Here is a 21,711-nt window from a genome sequence, read left to right as displayed (position 1 = left end):
GAAGACATTTGACAGTGAGATACTGTGCATTCGAAAGAGGCCACGGGTGAAGAGGCATTTCTGTATAAACAATTCCTCTATCAATGATGTAAGGGCTTATAACTGATAAAGCTCATGGTGAAGTTTAAGAAAGGAGGTCAACTATCAATATTCCATCCATGGGACACATGTATCAGGATTATTAGACTGGAGTACTGGCAGAGGGGGCAAGATGCCACCCAATACAGGTCAGTCAATTGAACTTCACTTGACACCCGTGCTGGAGTAGTCCTTAAAATTTGCAATTAGCAATAAGGTAACCAAAATCTGAGTTCTCTCATCTGTCCAAATTAGTTAGCGATGATCATCAGAGAAAGAAAAAGAGACATCAACTGTGTGTGAAGTTGCTATGGTCCTCTAGTAATAAAGTTAGCTCAGTGTTAGCTTTATTAGTAGTGCAAAGTAGACAGAGGAATGTGTAGTGGTCCAATCACAGGGGACAGCACCCAAAGATACACCTTATTACAGTAGAAAAGTATCAAATCGTAACAAACGTTTAACAGTGATGAGCGAATACATAATGTGATGTGTGTTTATATTAACTACATTAATTTAAATGATTAGCCAGAAGCTAATGACTATATATGATTAACCAAAAAGACTCTTACCCCCACCATGTAACTGGACAGTGCTGGTTTTGTACCAGTCTAGGTTACCTTTACTCTGAACTTTAGTAATCTTGATTATAGGTAACCTTGTCCACAGTAGAAATACAAAGAAATCTTACATACTCTAACACCTGCCAACCTAAAAATGTACTTACATGCTGTTCTGGAGGGAAAGCAGGGTTATGAAAAAGTGGGTCTGGAGCACCCTTGCAGATCAAAAGAACACCCTACAGCAACAGGACAGAATGATTTCAACTTGAGATTAAGAAACCCAATACCATTATGGGACTTTGGGCAGGATAGGATTTAAAAACTGAGTCTGCTACCCATCCCGCCTCGCCAAAAGAAAAATTAATGGAAAGCTGTCCAAGTCTGTTTGAAGAACTGAGCAAGAAGTTTAATGGGGAGCATTTGAAAGAGGTATAAAAAGCGAGGAACTACATCCATTTTAATCCACCTGTTGATCCACCCAAACCAGAACAGGTGTTTCTTGGATTATGATCTCTGGTCCTGTATCATCACCTCTAATAGAGAGGCATAATTCAACTGATATAATTGAGACAGGGCGGTAGAGCTATGCGTGCCCAAGTATTGAATAGAAGATGATAGCCATTTGAACGTAAACTGACTAGCTAAGTGCTTGACGTCACTAGCAGGAAGGAACACGGTCAGCACCTCGGTTTTATAAGGGTTGACCATAAAATTGCTTAAATGGCCAAATCGTGCAATCTCCCAAAGGATCACCGGAAAATATATATTTGGCTGAGCTAAGTACAAGAAAAGGTCGTCTGCATATATGGCCACTTTGTAATGTTGCTGGCCAATATGTATGCTGCGTATGTCTGGGTTAATCTGGAGAGCCACCACTAAATGTATAACAAAGGAGATAATGGCCATCCTTGGTGGGTGCTACTTTTAATGCACAACAACTAAGATAAAAAGTAACTTGTATGCACCTGAGCAGTTGGGCCATTACACAGAGCTAACATTTTTGCCCAAGAACTTGAGATCTCGGCCAATCTGTTCAAGGGAGGACTGCAGGAAAACCCAATCAACATGCAATCAACATGGTCGAAAGCTTTTTCAGCGTCTACCGCAAGTAGACAAAACGGTTGTTTCAATGACTGAGCCCTTGCCAACAGAGGAAGGGTTTTATGGGTGTTATCTCTTGCCTCTCTCCCTGGAACAAATCCCACATATAGGAGAGAACAGGAGGGACCCTAATCTGTTCAATAGTATTTTTGAGAATATTTTAGCATCCACATTGATCAGCATTATGGGATAGCAACTTGTACACATATAAGGAGCCTTCCCTAGGTTGGGGATCATTGTGATGTGGGCCATTAACAATTGAAAGGGAAAGATGGAGGACAGGGACACTTGATTTAATACAGTGGCTAAAAAGGGGAAGATGATTTCTTGAGAGAGCTTAAGGAACTGAGATGTGAGTCCATCTCATGTCTGGTCCAAGGAATTTCACTACAGGAGACATTTTAATAGCCTTCCCTACCTCCTTCTTATTGATCTCACTCTCCATGGAGTCACAAGTATCTCTAGAAAAAAAGGGCAGAGCTGTCTCCTATATATAAGAGGACAGCTGAGCATGCAAGGTGTCAAGAGCCATATCATCATATTGACCCTTGATGCAGTATACATCTTGATAGAAGTCTCCAAAGATCTCCACTAGTCCTATCATTAATAGGTGGGATATAAGTATGTCCCCTCCTAGAAGGGAGGAAATGAGCTAGGGGGAGTGCACATTTGTTGTAATGCTTATAGGAGTACTGCTGGAGCATGCCCTGGGAGTGAAAGTATTTTTGATGTAGAAGGCTTCGCACTTCCTCTCTTGTGTTAAGAAGATTGTTCTAAACAGACTAGGACCCGGATTCTTATGCACCACTTTCAAAGTGTTATGATTAGACAGCAGGGCAGTTAGTTTATGCATATTTTCATGTTTTAGTCATGTCCCATGTTTGATAAAAAAAAACCCTTATGACACACTTCAAAGCCTCCCATTGTATTGAGAGAGGTGTAATGTCTAAAGAGTGATGAAGCAAAAAGTCCTTTATAGTGCGTTTGTCATCTTCACAAGAGACAGAAAATTTGAGGAAGTTGTCAAGACGTCAGGTCCAGGCTCCGCTGGAAACATCAGAGATGTCTAGGAAAAGAGATATCGGGGCATGGTCAGATTAAATTACATTCCAATAGAAGTCATAAGGCTCCAAGTTACAGCATAGTGACTCAAGAGAAAGAAGTTGATGCAGCTGTGGGATTGGTGGGTAGTGGAAAATTACATGTGGTCCCTATTATTCGGATACAAGAGCCACCAGATATTTAGTCACTGAAGGGCCTGATTGAACGACCATAATTCAGAGGAAGAGAGATGTCCTCGTAGTGTAGAATAATCAATGGATGGATCCAAAGGAAAGTTAAAATTGTTACCCATCACACTAATACCCTCTGCACAATCAGTGAGTTGGAGAAGGAGAGACCAACCCACCTGCAACTGGGGAGGTAGCAGTTTGTGAGAACCTTATTTCAGACTATGAGTTTAAGAAAGACAAACCTACCCTTGAGGTCAATATGAGTGTCCAACACCTCTTATGGGAGCACCTTGTGGATAGCAATCAAGATGCCTCAAGGGTAAACACCCACTGGCGATACAATATCAATGCGATGCAAGAGTGAGTGAAAACGCATGATAATGAAACCAATGATTTGGTTTCCCTCTCATTAGTGATGTTTTCACTGTAACCTCACATTACAAAGAAGAATCTGTGATATCGCCCATTGTTTTCAAAGGGGCCAGCGGCAGCGATAGCCCCATTGAAAACATAGGAAGTATATTGCGCTCCCCTGACACAGCTGTGACAGCTATGGCAGGGGATTCCTTCATCCCCACGGGAAGGAATGCCCTGTCACAGCTGTGGCAGATGTCCACAATGCTATCCCATTGCTTTCAATGGGGCCACTGCTGCACAGAAGACAACTGCCGGGGCCACAGAGCAGAGTCGGATGGCTCTTCCAGGTGGGTTAATCTTTTTTTTTTTTACTTTTTTTTACAGATAGCCATGATTTTCAGGAAAGGGCTAATATTTCAAGCCCTTCCTTGAAAATCATTGCCGTGGTGTCAGCCTTTATTCCATTGCTTTCAATGGGGCTGCAGCAGTGGCGGCCCCATTGAAAGCAATGGGATAGCATTGCGGACCTATGCCACAGCTGTGACAGGGCATGCCTTCATCCCCACAGAGATGAGGGTATCCCCTGCCATAGCTGTCACAGCTGTGTCAGGGAAGTGCAATGTGCTCCTTATGTTTTTAATGGGGCTAGAGCTGCTGCCGCTGGCCCCATTGAAAACAATGGGTGATATCGCAGATTCTTCTTTGCGATGTGAGGTTACAGTCCCTGGGCCTGTGATCGCCGCTATCCAATGAATAATGGCGATCATGGAAAAGTTCAAAAAAGTTAAATGAAGTTAAAGTTTCACCTCCCTCATGGATCAGGTCCATCAGGGGAGGTGAAAATACTCACCTCTATCCTCAGCGATGTCCTGCGGTGATCTGGTCCTTATAGGACCTTAAGTTGTTCTCTGCGACAGAGAGAACATCATATACCAGGTGCATGAACAAAAGGGCTCGCACTTCGGGAAATTAAAAATCCCCCTGCTCTCGACTAGCATGTGTAGCCGGGGGCGGAGAGATGTCATTGGGTGCCACTGTATGCGGTTCCCGGTCACATGAATGCTGTTATCCAAAAGCGATCATTTAAAGTAAAAAAAAAAAAGGAAAAAAAAGTTTAAATTTCATCTTCCCTCACGGATTATATTCATGGGGGGACATGAAATAACATACCTAAGAGCCCCGGATTTATTCGTAGACCTTACCCTGGCTTCAGGGCACACGCCCATGTTAGACACATGCGCAAAAGCCGCAGATTGTCAGGGTAATTTAAAATCTCCCAGCTCCTCACTACCAAATGTAGCCGAGAGACTGGAGATTTCATGGGGGCTGCTGTACGTGGTCTCTAGTCACGTGATCGCCGCTATCCAATGGATAACGGCGATCACGTAAAAGTAAAAAAAAGATAGAATTTTACCTCCCATCACTGATCCTAACCATGAGGGGAGGTGAAATTACTTACCTAAGGCCTCCGGCGATGTTCCCCGATGGGATCTTTATCCGCGGACCTATCCCCAACTTTGGTGCATGCGCCGTCGACAAAATGGCGGATGTAAGTGCAGGAGCTGGGGAGGGCCCAGGAAATTTAAAATCTCCTTGCTCTTGGCTACTAAAGGTAGCTGAGACCCTGGAGTAGTGAATGATGGCTGCGCAATTTATAATATAATTTACAGACCTCTCTAAATGACACAAACTCCTGTGTGTTTCCAGAAGAACTAGCCAGTAACTCGAGTTTATGTACTTTTACTGATCCTTTTTAGACTGGATGCTGCCTCTTGACCTCAGTGACCTCAATAGCCAGCGCTCTAAGCTGGTTAGATAATGTCTCTATGGGATCCATAGAAAAAACAAATGAATATCCTACACAGAAAAAGTATTGGTTAATTATTATGTCACATCTGCCCACTATGCACCAAAAGTGATCCCCTGAACAGTTCCTGGGCTATGTTTACACAGTGGAACAAAGAACACAAACCACTACAGGTGGCGTGTGGAATAGCAGATGGAAAGGGGAACTTTCCTTTTATGACTCAGAATAAGACACTGTAACTGCCTATAGTGGATGTCCCGTCCTGAAAACAACGCACCTGACCCACAATCCTTGGCCACTCACTGTCCCTATCTGGGGCAGAAGTAAACAACGAAGTAAGACTATAACTACCACCAGTTACCTCAGTATTTAGCTTGAGAAGAGAAGGGAAAAACAGGAGACCAAGATCTAGCTCTGATTCCAACAACCATCAGATGAAGACTGAGAATAATCAGCACAGGTACACAGCCAAGACAAAAATAATAGCTCTCCCTAATTGCTAGGCAGGTGCAACAGGTAGCAGAACACTCCCATAATCACTCTCAGCAGTTTTAGAGAAAGCTGAGAGGAAAATCCAAAACATCAATAGTATAAACCAGACCACTGTGAATAAAAACCAAAACCTGCGGCAACACTAATGGCATATGGATCAAATATGGAGTACAAATGGATGCATCATCATTTTAATTAATCTGCATAGACTTCATTTTCCAAAAAGTACCGGAGCACATGCTGCATTTTTAAAATACGCTCTGTGTGAATGACTTATAGAGTAGCTCCATATAAGGGCGAAAAACAGCTACAACGATGATGAAAAGTACAGTATGCCCATGTAAAAGGAGCCAAAAATGCTCCAGATTTTTTATCTCATGAGAAATACAAGTATTTATTACAACAGACGTGTCAGCAGAGGTGACAGATCATTTTTAAATAGGATGTGAAATTATATAATAGGCTGAATTAGCCTTTAAAGGGAACCTGTCATGTCCCCACAGCACCATAAACTAAGTTTATGGCACATGACAGGGAGACGATTAATGTACTTTTTACACTCACACACTATGCAGTGCTGCCACGCACCGAAGATCAAGAGGCGCTGGAAAAGCTGTCTCTTCTCAGAGTCTCGTGCGTGCATTCACCTGTATAAGTCTATGGGAGAAGTGCACACACAGAACTTTGAAAAGTGTCATATTTTCCAGTGCTGCGTGATCTTCGGAGGGTAAAGGCGCTGGATCGCGGGAGCAGGTGAGTATAAAAAATACATGACCTGGCTTCCTGTCATGTCTCATAACAGCACCATAACCTAGCTTGTGGGGATGTGATAGGTACCCTTTTATGGTGGCTTTACATGCTATGGCTCATCTGCGGTTTACTGGTAATCGCTGGGCTGCACCTGGACTCGCTATTAAGAAACAGACTCTTTGCCCTGATGTGAATGATGATTGTCAACAAAGCCATAATTGAATTAAGTTGAAAGCTGAATTTCGATATCAGAGAATTAGAAACATGAGCTTTTGTTACCCTGGAAGGGTTGTGTTATTACCCTCCGATGGCTATTTATTCTGTGTTGCAAAGCATGTACAGCTTTTTCATTACTTTCCTGCTAATCCGGTGTTAGTGTTAGTACCAAACTGGGCTAATTCTTAGGATTCATTCCCGCATTATGCTGCAATTTCAATACATCCTTGCAATTCGCAGCTACAAGAGCTCAGTGGCCATGCGGAGTTCTGTGCATTGGTATTATTATTTATATATCCTTCAGGAATAAAGGAGAAGGGAGAGCAGTAAACTTAACTGCTAAATAAGAAATGCAGCAATATGTGATAATGGCACAACGGAAAAGGTTTTAAACAAAAATTGATCCCCGTGTTGGTGGAATCTTTGTAAAGAATCCTACTGCCCTCTAGTGGCGCTCATAGGAATTGTTCAAGAGATTGTCTGCTGTGATTGTTCTCGGCATTCAGTCAATTCAATATATAAGATAGATAGATAGATAGATAGATAGATAGATAGATAGATAGATAGATAGATAGATAGATAGATAGATAGATAGATAGATAGATAGATATGAAATAGATAGATAGATAGATAGATAGATAGATAGATAGATAGATAGATAGATAATCAGCATCTGCAGCAGGTGGCTTGGGCACAGCTTCTGTGCCCGTGCCATCCACAGGATGTTCTCTTACATCGTATTGAGGTAAAAACACCATAATTATGATGTAATGGAGCATTCTTTTGCAGGACGGTGTGTGAGTGGCTGTTCATCAGTACCTTCGCCTTTGTGGCGGTTCCTCCATATAGTAGTTTGGCATGTTGAGGGATGTGGTGCATTTACCTGCCCTCTTGTATTAGTACATTGGTAAGTGTATGGCCATAGTTTGTGATTTTTTCATCTGTTTATGTCCCATTTTTTGCGTTCTTTTGCAGGAGGTGATTAAATATAATATTTTGTATCATAACCTGATGATTATGCAGAGAAGGGCTGCACTACACAGCATAATTTTTGTATGGGATTAATTTCTTCCTTGAGTTCATATAACTATATATTGACCTGAGGAAGAAATAAATCTGATTTCGAAACGCGTTGCCCAATAAAGCATTCGCCTTCTATCTTCAATGTGCAGCATTTGTATTCTGTCATAGAACAATTTTGCAATAAGTCTTTATTTCTGTTCCAACCGCTGATTGACTGAGTCTGTCCATGCAGTCTATCTGCGTTCTAAAAAGAAAACAAAAATTCTTCCGCAGCTGCAATGTGTTTTATACCATACTGTCTCATATTTGCTGCAGAACAGCATGATACAATGTATCAATGTTTCATATCAACAAGAGGTTCTGCAGCTGCTGATGTGTGTATTGTAAAGAATATTGTATAGAATACCATAATATAAAGCATATTAGACATTTCCTTTAAGTGATTTGTGTTAATGCTTCTCCTTGCGGTTCATGCTTTTATATTATACTAGCTGATATACCCGGCTTCGCCCGAGTTAATTCAGTACTGGTGTTTATCTGGTGTTCACACGGAAAATCTTATGAAGTCGTGGTTACTTTAGAGATACTGAGGAAAAACATATGTTCACCATTTTGCATAGTTCTCTGCGTTACCCAGGAAATACCACGTCGAGGTAACCATGCGACGTTTCCTTTATATAAAATGACATAAGGAAGTGAGAGAATTAGATTACGTACATAAAATTTGGACACTAATTCTTTTGCGCTTAGAATTGAATAATCGAGTTGGGACCCATTAGCTTTTCATATTTATGACACAATCAATGCTTGTGCCAAATTTCATGTTTATATGACATTGGGAAGTGAGAGATTTAGATTATGTACGTAAAATTTGGACGCTAATTCTTTTGCGCATAGAATTGAATAATGGAGTTGGGACACATTAGCTTTTCCTATTTATGACATAATCAATGCTCGTGCCAAATTTCCCATTTCTGTGACACCGGAAAGTGAGAAAATTACATTCCGCACGTAAAATTTGGACGCTCATTCTTTGGCGCATAGAATTGAATAATGGAGTTGGGACCCATTAGCTTTCCTATTTATGACACAATCAATGCTCGTGCCAAATTTCCCGTTTCTATGACACCGGAAAGTGAAAAAATTACATTCCACACGTAAAAATTTGACGCCAATTCTTTTGCGCTAGAATTGAATAATCGAGTTGGGACCCATTAGCTTTTCCTATTTATGACATAATCAATGCTCCTGCCAAATTTCACGTTTCTATGACACCGGAAAGTGAGAGAATTAGATTCCGTACGTAAAATTTGGACGCTAATTCTTTTGTGCATAGAATTAAAGAATCGAGTTGGGACCCATTAGCTTTTCCTATTTATGACATAATCAATGCTTGTGCCAAATTTCCCGTTTCTATGACACCGGAAATTGAGAAAATTACATTCCGCACGTAAAATTTCGACGCCAATTCTTTTGCGCTACAATTGAATAATTGAGTTGGGATCCATTAGCTTTTCCTATTTATGACATAATCAATGCTCATGCCAAATTTCACGTTTCTATGACACCGGAAAGTGAGAAAATTAGATTCCGTACGTAAAATTTGGACGCTAATTCTTTTGCGCATAGAATTGAATAATGGAGTTGGGACCCATTAGCTTTCCTATTTATGACACAATCAATGCTCGTGCCAAATTTCAAGTTTCTATGACACCGGAAAGTGAAAAAATTACATTCCACACGTAAAAATTTGACGCCAATTCTTTTGCGCTAGAATTGAATAATCGAGTTGGGACCCATTAGCTTTTCCTATTTATGACATAATCAATGCTCCTGCCAAATTTCACGTTTCTATGAAACCGGAAAGTGAGAGAATTAGATTCCGTACGTAAAATTTGGACGCTAATTCTTTTGCGCATAGAATTAAAGAATCGAGTTGGGACCCATTAGCTTTTCCTATTTATGACATAATCAATGCTTGTGCCAAATTTCCCGTTTCTATGACACCGGAAAGTGAAAAAATTACATTCCGCACGTAAAATTTCGACGCCAATTCTTTTGCGCTACAATTGAATAATCGAGTTGGGATCCATTAGCTTTTCCTATTTATGACATAATCAATGCTCATGCCAAATTTCACGTTTCTATGACATCGGAAAGTGAGAAAATTAGATTCCGTACGTAAAATTTGGACGCTAATTCTTTTGCGCATAGAATTGAATAATCGAGTTGGGACTCATTAGCTTTTCCTATTTATGACATAATCAATGCTCGTGCCAAATTTCCCGGTTCTATGACACCGGAAAGTGAGAAAATTACATTCCGCGCGTAAAATTTGGACGCTAATTCTTTTGCGCATAGAATTGAATAATGGAGTTGGGACCCATTAGCTTTTCCTATTTATGACATAATGAATGCTCGTGCCAAATTTCACGTTTCTATGACACCGGAAAGTGAAAAAATTACATTCCGCACGTAAAATTTCGACGCCAATTCTTTTGCGCTACAATTGAATAATCGAGTTGGGACCTATGAACTTTTCCTATTTATGACATAATCAATGCTCGTGCCAAATTTCCCATTTCTATGGCACCGGAAAGTGAGAAAATTAGATTCCGTACGTAAAATTTGGACACTAATTCTTTTGCGCATAGAATTGGATAATCGAGTTGGGACCTATTAGCTTTTTCTATTTATGACATAATCAATGCTCGTGCCAAATTTCCCATTTCTATGACACCGGGAAGTGAGAAAATTACATTCCGTACGTAAAATTTGGATGCTAATTCTTTTGCGCATAGAATTGAATAATCGAGTTGGGACCCATTAACTTTTCCTATTTATGACATATTCAATGCGCGTGCCAAATTTTAAGTTTCTATGACATTGGGAAGTGAGAGATTTAGATTATGTACGTTAAATTTTGACGCCAATTCTTTTGCGCTAGAATTGAATAATCGAGTTGGGACCCAATTACTTTTCCTATTTTGGAGATAATCTATGATTTTGCCAAATTTCATGTTTCTACGACATCAGGAAGTTGGAGAACTTTTGGCGAGTGAGTGAGTGAGTGAGTGAGTGAGTGAGGGCTTTCGTCTTTATATATATAGACTAGCTGATATACCCGGCTTCGCCCGAGTTAATTTGGTACTGGTGTTTATCTGGTGTTCACACGGAAAATCTTATGAAGTCGTGGTTACTTTAGAGATACTGAGGAAAAACATATGTTCACCATTTTGCATAGTTCTCTGCGTTACCCAGGAAACACCACGTGGAGGTAACCATGCGACGTTTCCTTCATATAAAATGACATCAGGAAGTGAGAGAATTAGATTACGTACATAAAATTTGGACACTAATTCTTTTGCGCATAGAATTGAATAATCGAGTTGGGACCCATTAACTTTTCATACTTATGACACAATCAATGCTTGTGCCAAATTTCATGTTTCTATGACAATGGGAAGTGAGAGATTTAGATTATGTACGTAAAATTTGGACGCTAATTCTTTTGCGCATAGAATTGAATAATGGAGTTGGGACCTATTAGCTTTCCCTATTTATGACATAATCAATGCTCGTGCCAAATTTCCCATTTCTATGACATTGGGAAGTGAGTGATTTAGATTAATAACAACCAATCACAGCGCAACTTTTATTCTGCCTCAGCAATATAAAAAATAGCAACCAATCACAGCGCAGCTTTCATGTTGCCTCAACAATATAAGAAATAGCAACCAATCACAGCACAGCTTTTATTTTACCTCAGCATTCTCAATGTGCAGCAATTGTCTTGCGAAACGTTCGGCGGATGCATCATTTTGTAGTTGAACACTCATCCCGTCGCTCGTAATGCCTTTTGTTTTTGTGCTTGAGATGGAAATCAAATGATCTTTGTCTGGGGGGCATAACTGTCGAAGATGGATAGCTGTACTATGCCAGTAATCTTCCCAGGAGTGTACTCAACAACTTCCCAAAGTTTCATGGCGATCGGATGAATGGTGTAGTAGCGCATAAAGGACAGACAGACAGATATACATTCATTTATATATATATAGATGACATCAGGAAGTGAGAGAATTAGATTCTGTATGTAAAATTTGGACGCTAATTGTTTTGCACTTAGAATTGAATAATCGAGTTGGGACCCATTAAGTTTTCCTATTTATGACATATTCAATGCTCGTGCCAAATTTCAAGTTTCTATGACATTGGGATGCGAGAAAATTAGATTCCGTACATAAAATTTGGACGCCAATTCTTTTGCGCCTAGAATTGAATAATCCAGTTGGGACCCATTAGCTTTTCCTATTTATGACATATTCAATGCTCGTGCCAAATTTCAAGTTTCTACAACATTGCGAAGTGAGAAAATTAGTGGCAATGATGGAAATCGAACGATCTACGTGGGGGGGTCGTAACTGTCGACGGCGCTCGCACGCGCGCCATTTATCATAGCATAAATGTACTATGCCTATAATCTTCCCAGGAGTGTACTCAACAACTTCCCAAAGTTTCATGGCGATCGGATGAATGGTGTAGTAGCGCATAAAGGACAAACAGACACGCAGACAGACAGACACGCATACATTCAATTTTATATATATAGAAGATGGTCATGGAACTCCTTGGTGACTTGTAAGATCGTTATAATTCACAGCACTGAGCACAACAGGGCAGGTGTATAATCTGGTTTGCAGCAGAATTGTGGCATTCAAAAGTCACGGTTTTGGTTCAACTGCCAATATTGTGACATTTTGAGCCTTTATACTGGTCCCAAACATGTCTTGATAGCTGTCTACAAATATCTGAAGGGCTGTCACAGTGCAGAGGGATCAGCCCTATTCTCATCTGCACAAGGAAAGACTAGAAGCAATGGGATGAAACTGAAAGGGAGGAGACACAGATTAGATATTAGAAAAAACTTCCTGACAGTGATGGTGATCAATGAGTGGAACAGGTTACCAAGGGAGGTGGTGAGTTCAACTTCAATGGAAGTGTTCAAACAAAGGCTCGACAGACATTTGTCTGGGATGACTTAGTGATCCTGCACTGAGCAGGGGGTTGGACCTGATGACCCTGGAGGTCCCTTCCAACTCTACTAGTCTAGCATTCTAAGTTTTTCAAAGTGGAGAGGGCTTAGTATTAGAGGCATGGCCGCACAGCTCATCATACTTTAATTTATGCCCGAAACTGGTGTCAATTATAGCTGAAGCCTTCACCTGCTCCTAGCCGATGTGGATTTCAGATTTGGCACATGGCACCCTAATAGATACTACCAATGTATTAAGAGGTTTTTGTCACAATTACATCAGTGCTAGCTGTACTTAGACTGGGGTATGATAACCCGGTGTATGTGTGTGTGCCCATTATCTAAAAAATAAGACTCAAAATCTGTTTGTGTTGTATGCAAATCCACAGTTCTGGTCCAATTTGAGTGAAATTTAGCATGAGCGCTCTTCAGCAGAAGGCGACGAATGCTAGCGTATTCAAAAATCAAAAACTCACCAAATTCCCCTGTAATTTTTGCTGCCAATAGCAACCAATCACAGCTCAGCTTTCATTTCTTATACTGCTGAGGTAAAATGAAAGCTGCGCTGTGATTGGTTGCTATGGGCAACACAGATTTTCTTTTTAGCCAGCTTCTATAATAGTGCGGTGCTGGGCTTATTTTTGTGGCCCACTTTGTATATTCATAAAAACGGCACGCAACGCATATGTATTTTTCTTAGTTCTTATATAGAAGGCATATTGGCGATGACTTCTTAATAATCCACCAGATTTGGACATGGATTTCACGTTTTTATTTCAAGAGGTCAAATCTGTACTGAAAATCTGCAACATAAATCTACGTCAAAATCTGCACCGAGAGCCATATACAACATGCAGAATTTGACGCAATTTTGGTGTAGACCAGCAGCTGCAAAAAATCCACTAAGGGACCTTTCCCATGGGATGGAATTAGTCCACGCGGACATTTCTGCATCACAATGTTATCCCTATGGGGAATGAATTTTGCAACTATTAAAATCTGCGTGCAGAACTGAGGCCATCTTGTGACATTGTTGTTGTGGATGTCTAACATACAGGAGATGTGATTCCACAATTAAAGTCTGCGTAAAAAAAATAACGCAAGATGTTCCGCAGAATGCATTCTGCAGTTAACAATGCACCAAAATCCACATCTGTGCTGCGTCCTGCGGACAATAGTTACCTAAGTGTGAGCTCAGCCTAAGGCCTCGTTCAGATGAGCGTTTTTTCGTGCAGCGCAAAAATATTGTCTCTTAGAACCAATGGTTGCCTGTTGAAGTGTTCACATGAATGATTTTTAGACGTGCAAAATACTCGCACCTGCAAAAGACAGGACATGCAAGGCTACAATGCACGCATCTAAGGTCCGTGCTGTGAGAAAAGATATGACCTGACTAGAGATGAGCGAGCATACTCGGTAAGGCGATATACTCCAGAGAGCATCGCCTTTTTCGAGTACCTGCTGGCTTGTCCCTGAAGATTCGGGGGGGCCACGGGAGTCGGGGGCGACGCAGGGCAGCGAGGGGGAGCGGGGAGGAGAGTGAGAGAGATTCCTCTCTCTCCCTCCTGATCCCCTTTGCAACCCCCCGCGCCTCCCCCAAATCTTCAGGGACGAGTCAGCAAGTACTCAAAAAGGCGATACTCTCTCGAGTAGATCGCCTTACCGAGTATGCTCGCTCATCTCTAGACCTGACCTATTTTTGTGTGAGCTTTGCAGGAGTTTCCATAGACTCCTTAAGGGACCGGATTAAACATGCAGCACTCACCACGTATCATGTGAACGAGCAAATTATGCACAAATGTAGATCACGCCTTTAGCTTCGTTCTTTTTGCGCGGGTATTTGTGCACCAAAAAAATGCTCGTCTGAACAAGGCCTAAAAGACACATCATACTAAACCATATAAAAACATTTTTAAAAAACTTCAAACACGTGAAACACATAGGCAACATATGGAACTGCCCCCCCCCCATCTCTGCCCTAGGAGGGCAAATCCTCCAGCAATGTACTTGTCCACATTTTGTACTTTAGTGTTTTGTAAAAAATTAAAACATTTCAAAAACAAATTAAACATTTTTCTAGAGTCTGTTGCATTTTTTCGCACAATGAGCGTTAACAGCATGTATCACACATGTGACACACATAAAAGCACTCCTCCAATGAAAAAATACATGGGCCTACCATGAATCATGTAAATGAGTATTAACTCCACCATCACCCTAGGCCATCGGGGGTATAAAGTATTAACTGCTAAGGGCTCATTCACATCAGCGTTAGAGATTTCCTTTTTCTCGCTGCATCTAGGGAGCAGGAAAACGCCCCCCCCCCCCCCCCCCACACACACACACACACACACACACATGGTCAAGCAGTTCTTACAATGGAACCAAATTGCGCTGAATGGACTATAATGGGGTCCATTTGATTTCTGGATAGCAGTTGGGCATTTTGCTGACAAAATGGTTGCTGTGATGTGAACTAGTTCCTAGACAGCAGGAATATTACAGGGATTCTATCACTATCACCTAAATGACCCTAAATGTGGGATGTAATATATGCAGAAAGTTGACAAAGTGAGTATAATCTGGAGTGATGAGGGAAAGCGAGTAATTTAGCATTTTCTGTCATGCACTTGTCAACCGCTCCTACAGAAAACTTTTGTTAGCCCCTCAGTATTACAATGTACACAGTTTTAATGACTGTAAAGTCCCTACAGGTGATACAGTTTGGTAATTGGAGTTTCTGTAATGGGTTTTAGAACATGTGCTAATGGGGGAGACATTATAATGAATGCATGCCCTTTGTCCGGGCTAATTAAACAATTTGCCATGAGGCTGGGTGCACACCGGTTCATTATCTTGATCTAGTTTGTAAGTAATGAAGACAAAACATCTCATTTTTCTCAGCATCTGTGTCGTGACTCAGGCTCTGGAAAATGAAACCAGTCATTTCTACATGTGATACCCAGTGACTATGGAGAACAGACCCTGATTTTTATGACAAATATTGCATTAAAGGTTTGTACCAAGTTATAAAATTATCTCCCCTTTAAACAACATAGGGGATAATTTTATGATTGGTTGGGTCTGACCACTGGGACCCCAACCAATCCCAAAACTGGGGTGCTTCGGAGGTTTCCATGTGAATGGAGCAGGAATCGCGCATACTCACTTATGTGTAAAAGGGTTACACAATGTGACTTGATATCTTTGTCTGCCATGATATTTGGCGCACCTGCTTTTTTATTGGATAAAGATCATAGAGCCTGGAGGATTAAAGAGTTAGCAGCACTGGCATAACTATAGGGGATGCAGGGGATGCGGTTGTACCTGGGCCCAGGAGCCTTAGGGGGCCCATAAGGCCTCTCTTCTCCATACAGGGAGCCAAGTACTATGAATAAAGCATTATAGTTGGGGGCCCAGTTACAGGTTTTGAATTGGGACCCAGGAGCTTCAAGTTACGCCTCTGCGTTAAGGGGTTAAGAGAAACTGGGAAGCCCCAAGGTCAACTTGTGCACCCAGGCCCATGAGCCTTTAGCTAAGTTCCTGGGTGTGTTCTCTTTTATTTGAGGTCCGGTGTTCTATGACCACAGTCCTCGGAGAGTGCTGAAGTTCTGTGTGTGTGCAGCGAGCTTAAAGTAGTTGTCTGGTTTCCGGAGAACCCCACTTCAATAGGGCTGCTTGCATTAACTCTTTCCAGAGCTACATGGTCTTAGCACACCCCTGACTAGCTCTCATAGTGACTACTGTCACACTAGGGGGGTGTTTTCCCCTCTAACTGGGCCTTCTATGGATGCCGCAGTTTCAGTGGAAAAGTGTGAACCCAAAAATAAATACAATATGAATGTCTGCCAGAGCTCTTATATGATGTCATGGGGGTCATAGATGGTAAAAAAAATAGTTACAAAGAATTTTTTTTTTTTATTACAGAATAAAATAAAAAAATATATAAAAGACAGGAAACAATCCACTGCCAACACCAACCTAAACCATCAGCATATGCGCCCTGTAATCTGAGACTATAAAAAAGTACATATCAAAACACCTAAAACTACCACATGAGAAAAATCACTAAAAAGTGTCAGGTCCTTTTGGACCAGAACACTCTGGCGTTTAACCCGTTCCCGCTGCAGGGCGTAAGTTTACGTCCTGGCAGCCTGGTACTTCCCGCAACAGGACATAAACTTAAGTCCTGGAGATAGCGCGGGATCACATATGATCCCGCGCTATCCCGCAGCCGGAGCCGGCTGTCAGTCACAGCTGGCGTCCTGCTGCAACAGCGGGGGGGCATCGGAGATGCGCCCCCCACTGTTAACCCCTTCCCTGCCGCGATCTAAGTAGATCGCGGCAGGGAAAGAGTTCACAGAGGGAGTGGACTCCCTCTGTGTCTCCAGCCGGAACTCGCGATGTCATCGCGAGAGCCCGGCCTGTCACCATGGCAACAGGACGCCAGACACTGGCGTCCTGTATTGCCTATGCCTTTGATCGCTGTATAAGCGATAAGGCATGGCAGAGCAGTAGCTCTGCCATGCCTTATGACAGCGATCATCAGGGCAGTGGTTAAAGTCCCTCAGAGGGACACAAACAGTGTAAAAAAAACAAGTATTAAAAAAATGAATTAAAAAAAATGTAAAAAAAGAGTAAAAAAAACATTTTTTTATGCTTTTTCTCAGATTAGCATAAAAAAAGGTTAAAAAAAAATTAAACCCCACATATTTGGTATTGTCGCGTCCGTAACGATGCGTACAATAAGTTGCACATGCTTTTGACTGTGCACGGGAAAAAACGCTTTAAAAAACGCTAAAAAACTGAGGCAAAATGCTAATTTTTAGCATTTTGCCCCACTAAAAATGCAATAAAAGTGATCAAAAAAGCTGTATGTACCCCAAAATGGTACCAGTAAAAACTAAAGCTCGTCTCGCAAAAAATAAGCCCTCATAGAGCTCCGTACATCAAAAAATAAAAAAGTTACAGGACTTTGAATGCAGCAATTTAGAATAGAAAAAAGATTTCCAAAAAAAGGGTTTTTATTGCAGAAAAGTGGGAAAACCTAAAAAAAATGTAAGAATTTTGGTATCGTTGTAACCGTACCGGTCCGCAGAAAAAATGAAATGTCTCATTTATGCTGCATGATTAACTCTGCAAAAAAATATAAATATATATCTATGGCAGAATTGATGCGTTTTCCCTCTCTGTTATCATTAAAAAAAAAAAAAAAGTTTTTCAATATAGTCTATGTACCCAAAAGTGGCACCGATAAAAACTACAGTTCGCCACGCAAAAAACAAACCCTCACACGGCCGCGTCGACGGAAAAATAAAAAAGTTATGACTTTTGATAAACAGAAGAAAATCCGCCAAAAATTGTTGCGTCCTTAAGCCCAAAATAGGCCATGTCATGAAGGGGTTAAGAGGCTTATGGTAATATTGGTTTATTGTACTTGTGCAAGGTTCACGCTCCTGTGAATGTAGCCCTGCAGCTATGTGAAACAATAAAAGTCATCAGCCTTTACAATTTGATAGTGATGGTATCTGGAAGAATATAGTCATACAGCATCGGGAAGCTTCCCCCAGTGTTACAGGATATGTATTAGTATCCAGTGCTGACCTTCTTATTGATATCTTATTCCATTCCTTCCCACTTCTCTATTTACAGGTGCAATGCCACAGGCAAAATATAATAGTTCTGGGTGAATCAGTAGAATTATGAACCGGAGGGAATGAACTGACCTCCTACTACATCATAAAAATCCATTAAACCTCCTACTAACAAGTGTGAACGTGCTCTGAATGTGATGTTATTTTAGTCTGATTGACTCATTCAACCAACTGTACATCTGACCAATGCATCCAAAAGGGAATCGCTGTAAAACATAAAGAAAACAGATTGGACTGATGCATGATAGGTCTGGCAGTAGCTGTTTAGCTGCCAACTCTCTGTCGAAATGAATAGGAGAAGCCCCATCTTCTGTTCATCATGTTGTCTACCTGCCCTATGATCATGAATGCTTCCATCGGCTTACTGCCGATTTATAACATGTGAGCTTAGCATCCATTTTGCAAGCTACAAAAAATTTCCCTAATGTCCTCTTAGGCTTCATTCACATTGCATTCAGCATTCATGTTCAGAGCTATTATTCCGGATTATGTTTGAAATGTGGAAAACGGGACCAGGACGGGACATCTGGATAGAATATATCCTGGCCATTATTGACAGCTACTCATACAGAGACCAATAGGTCTCCAGTGCAATTCATGCAGCTATTGGCTGAGCTAAAAAAAAATTACAACTATAGCTGCTGGAAATCATATGAATGGATGACTTTTCCGCGCTGAAGTCCTGAGCTTTAGCTGCGATCTTTCCACGCCGAACTGGAGGGACTGAAAATATGTGCTGCTAGAGAGAGAGATAAAGGGAAGCCCCGGGGATTCCCTTCATCTCCCCGGAGGTTCCCTTCATCTCCCCAGGGCTTCCCTTCATATGCCCAGGGCTTCCCTTCATCTCCCCAGCACTTCCCTTCATCCCCAAGATAAAAGGAAGTCCTGGGAGATAAAGGGAAGTCCCGGAGAGATGAAGGGAACCCCCAGGGGTACACAGTGCTTCTGGATTATGTGGCAGAACTCACTCCCTCTCCCTTTTTTTTCCAGGTCCCATAGGAGTCTATGGACACTCCTGCATTTTGCGCACCAATGATAGGTCAAGACCTATATTTTTGCGCAGCAGGGAATTTCAATCGCGGAGGTCCTATTTTTTTAGGTGCAATTTTTTTGGGCACACCTAATGTTCATCTGATTGTTTCCATAGGAAACCATTGGTTCTAAGAGTCGGGATTATTTTGTGCAGCTAATTTAGCACCTAATCCCACATGCAAGATGTGTAGAAAAGAAACTTGCTTTTAATGACGTCATTCTCACTTCTTTTTTTTTTTTTTTGCACCCACTATTTTTACTGGTGCAAAAAAATAGGACCTGTTCTATCTTGTGTGTATTTGTGCCACAAAGAGCCCCATAGAGCTCTATGGGAGGTGCACAAACACGCACATCTGAACGAGCAGGTATGCGCTAAATGCTGCCCATACCCATGATCACTGGCACTGCGTTAGGCTAATTAGCCATTTAAAATCCTTGTCAAGTAATTCCTTTGCCCATGTGAACGAGTAGTGCCTGCGCAAGTACGCCCAGTATTTGCTCAAGCACGTCCGCAAAATCAACTTGTTCTCTGCGCAAAGAAATTGCGCAGGAGCGAGCATATTGCAACATACGCTTGTCTGTTTAAGCTTTCAGCTAAAGATGTCTTTTTGTCATACTCTACAGCCCTTCACAGATTAGACTTGTTAAAAGATCACTATTAATACTCTTTATTAGAACCTACTAAAAACATACACACTAATGCTAGACAGATGTAGTAGGAAAACCACAACGCTCCAGCATCAAGACAGATATATATATATATATATATATATATATATACACACAAAACTCAGACACACATAAAGGGGAAAGCAACAGCTCTCAGATAGAGAGGTGAGAACCCTGATGGACTCAAGGTGTCTACTTTGGAGACACCGAGAATATAGTACTGTCCACTCAATGGTTCGGATAATTTCGATTACTGACGCTGCCAACTTGTTGCAGCTCCTCTAGCTCACAGTATCGATTGCTGACTCTGCCAACTAATTGTGTTGCTCCTCTAGCTCTACGCGTTTCACCACCAATATGGCGGATCTTCAGGAGATACGGGAGCCTAAATGAGACTGACAGACTGAATTAAATATCAATCGAATATGTATTGCAAATTGAGAGGAAAAGTCGTGTGTAAGAGAATACAGAGCTGGTGACGAATAAATAACGTCACCCTCCTATATAATATCTGTCCCATAGCGTGCCAAACTGCACAGATGGGTTCCCCAATAGGGGACGCAAAGCAACCCGGGGCTAAGGGGGTATTAGTAGCTTTGTAGCTTTAACAAAATGGACCGCACAACTGCCGTTGATGCCACTAGCAAACGTCAGTCCTGCCTCTTTGTTTAAGATATAAAGAGAACCCCCCCCCCCCATTCCCGCTGGCGAACCACCTCTCCCGGAGCTGAGGGGTGTGGTAGAGGCAAGTGTGATGTCATTCAACACCTGGTGCTAACTAGCTCTGATGCTATTTAAACTGTGCTAGCATTGACCTCAGTGCTGGTCAATTCACTTCAGTTCTATGTTGGACAGCAACGGTGCAACACACAGAGGTGGAAGCTCTGCATCTTAAGCTAAGTGCTTTGCTGTTTTGCTTTGGTTTTTGTTTCCTTTTGTTTTGTGCTAGGGCTCCCGGATAGGGACTGGTCAGTGGCCCAGGCACGAGTGCAGGCTCGCACCTATCAGCGCGGTCAGTCTGCCGAGCAGGCAGGGCCCCCTCCCGGGCTAGGGGAGTATAGGGAGAGTATTCCCTAATTTATTTTGTGTTTTCTTTGCACGGTTGTGCCTTTCATTTATATTATTGAGGTTGCACGTTCATAGGACGCAACAAGAAGCAGGAATCTAAACTGGAAAAAGTTCTCATATCAGTCTAAGGGTGCCCTCACACTGGCGAGAAAATCATGCAAGATTTGTGCATTGCAAGACGCACAAATATGAACTCCATTTTTTTTTTTTAAAGGGTTAATTCACATTAGCGATGTTTTCCTGCATTGAACCGCGTTGCGATGCTATGCAGGAAACACCCCATGGAAACCAATAGTAGAACTTCGCGATCCTCTTCCACGTCTGTGACAGCCATAGCAGGAAGATTCCTTCAGCCCCGCAGTGTTTTTTATTCACTGCATGATGATGTTATCCAAGCTTGGTATGGTGGATTTATCCAGTCATGATATTGGGGTCTTATACAGTCACAGTATGCCGATGTTGTCCAATTATGGAATGGGAGCAATATTCAGTCACAGTATATATTATTTTGGGGGGGGCTACTATACATATACAGATTCCAGGTACAGCATTGTGTTTCCCACTTTTCCCAAAGAGCATGGTATAGAGTAGAGTCCAGACCCCTGACTCCCAGAATCAGACTGTGTGCTAGCAGCAATAC

This window comes from Eleutherodactylus coqui, chromosome 7, assembly GCF_035609145.1.
Source record: "Eleutherodactylus coqui strain aEleCoq1 chromosome 7, aEleCoq1.hap1, whole genome shotgun sequence".
NCBI classification, from domain to species: Eukaryota; Metazoa; Chordata; class Amphibia; order Anura; family Eleutherodactylidae; genus Eleutherodactylus; species Eleutherodactylus coqui.
This window is presented reverse-complemented; position numbering follows the sequence as displayed.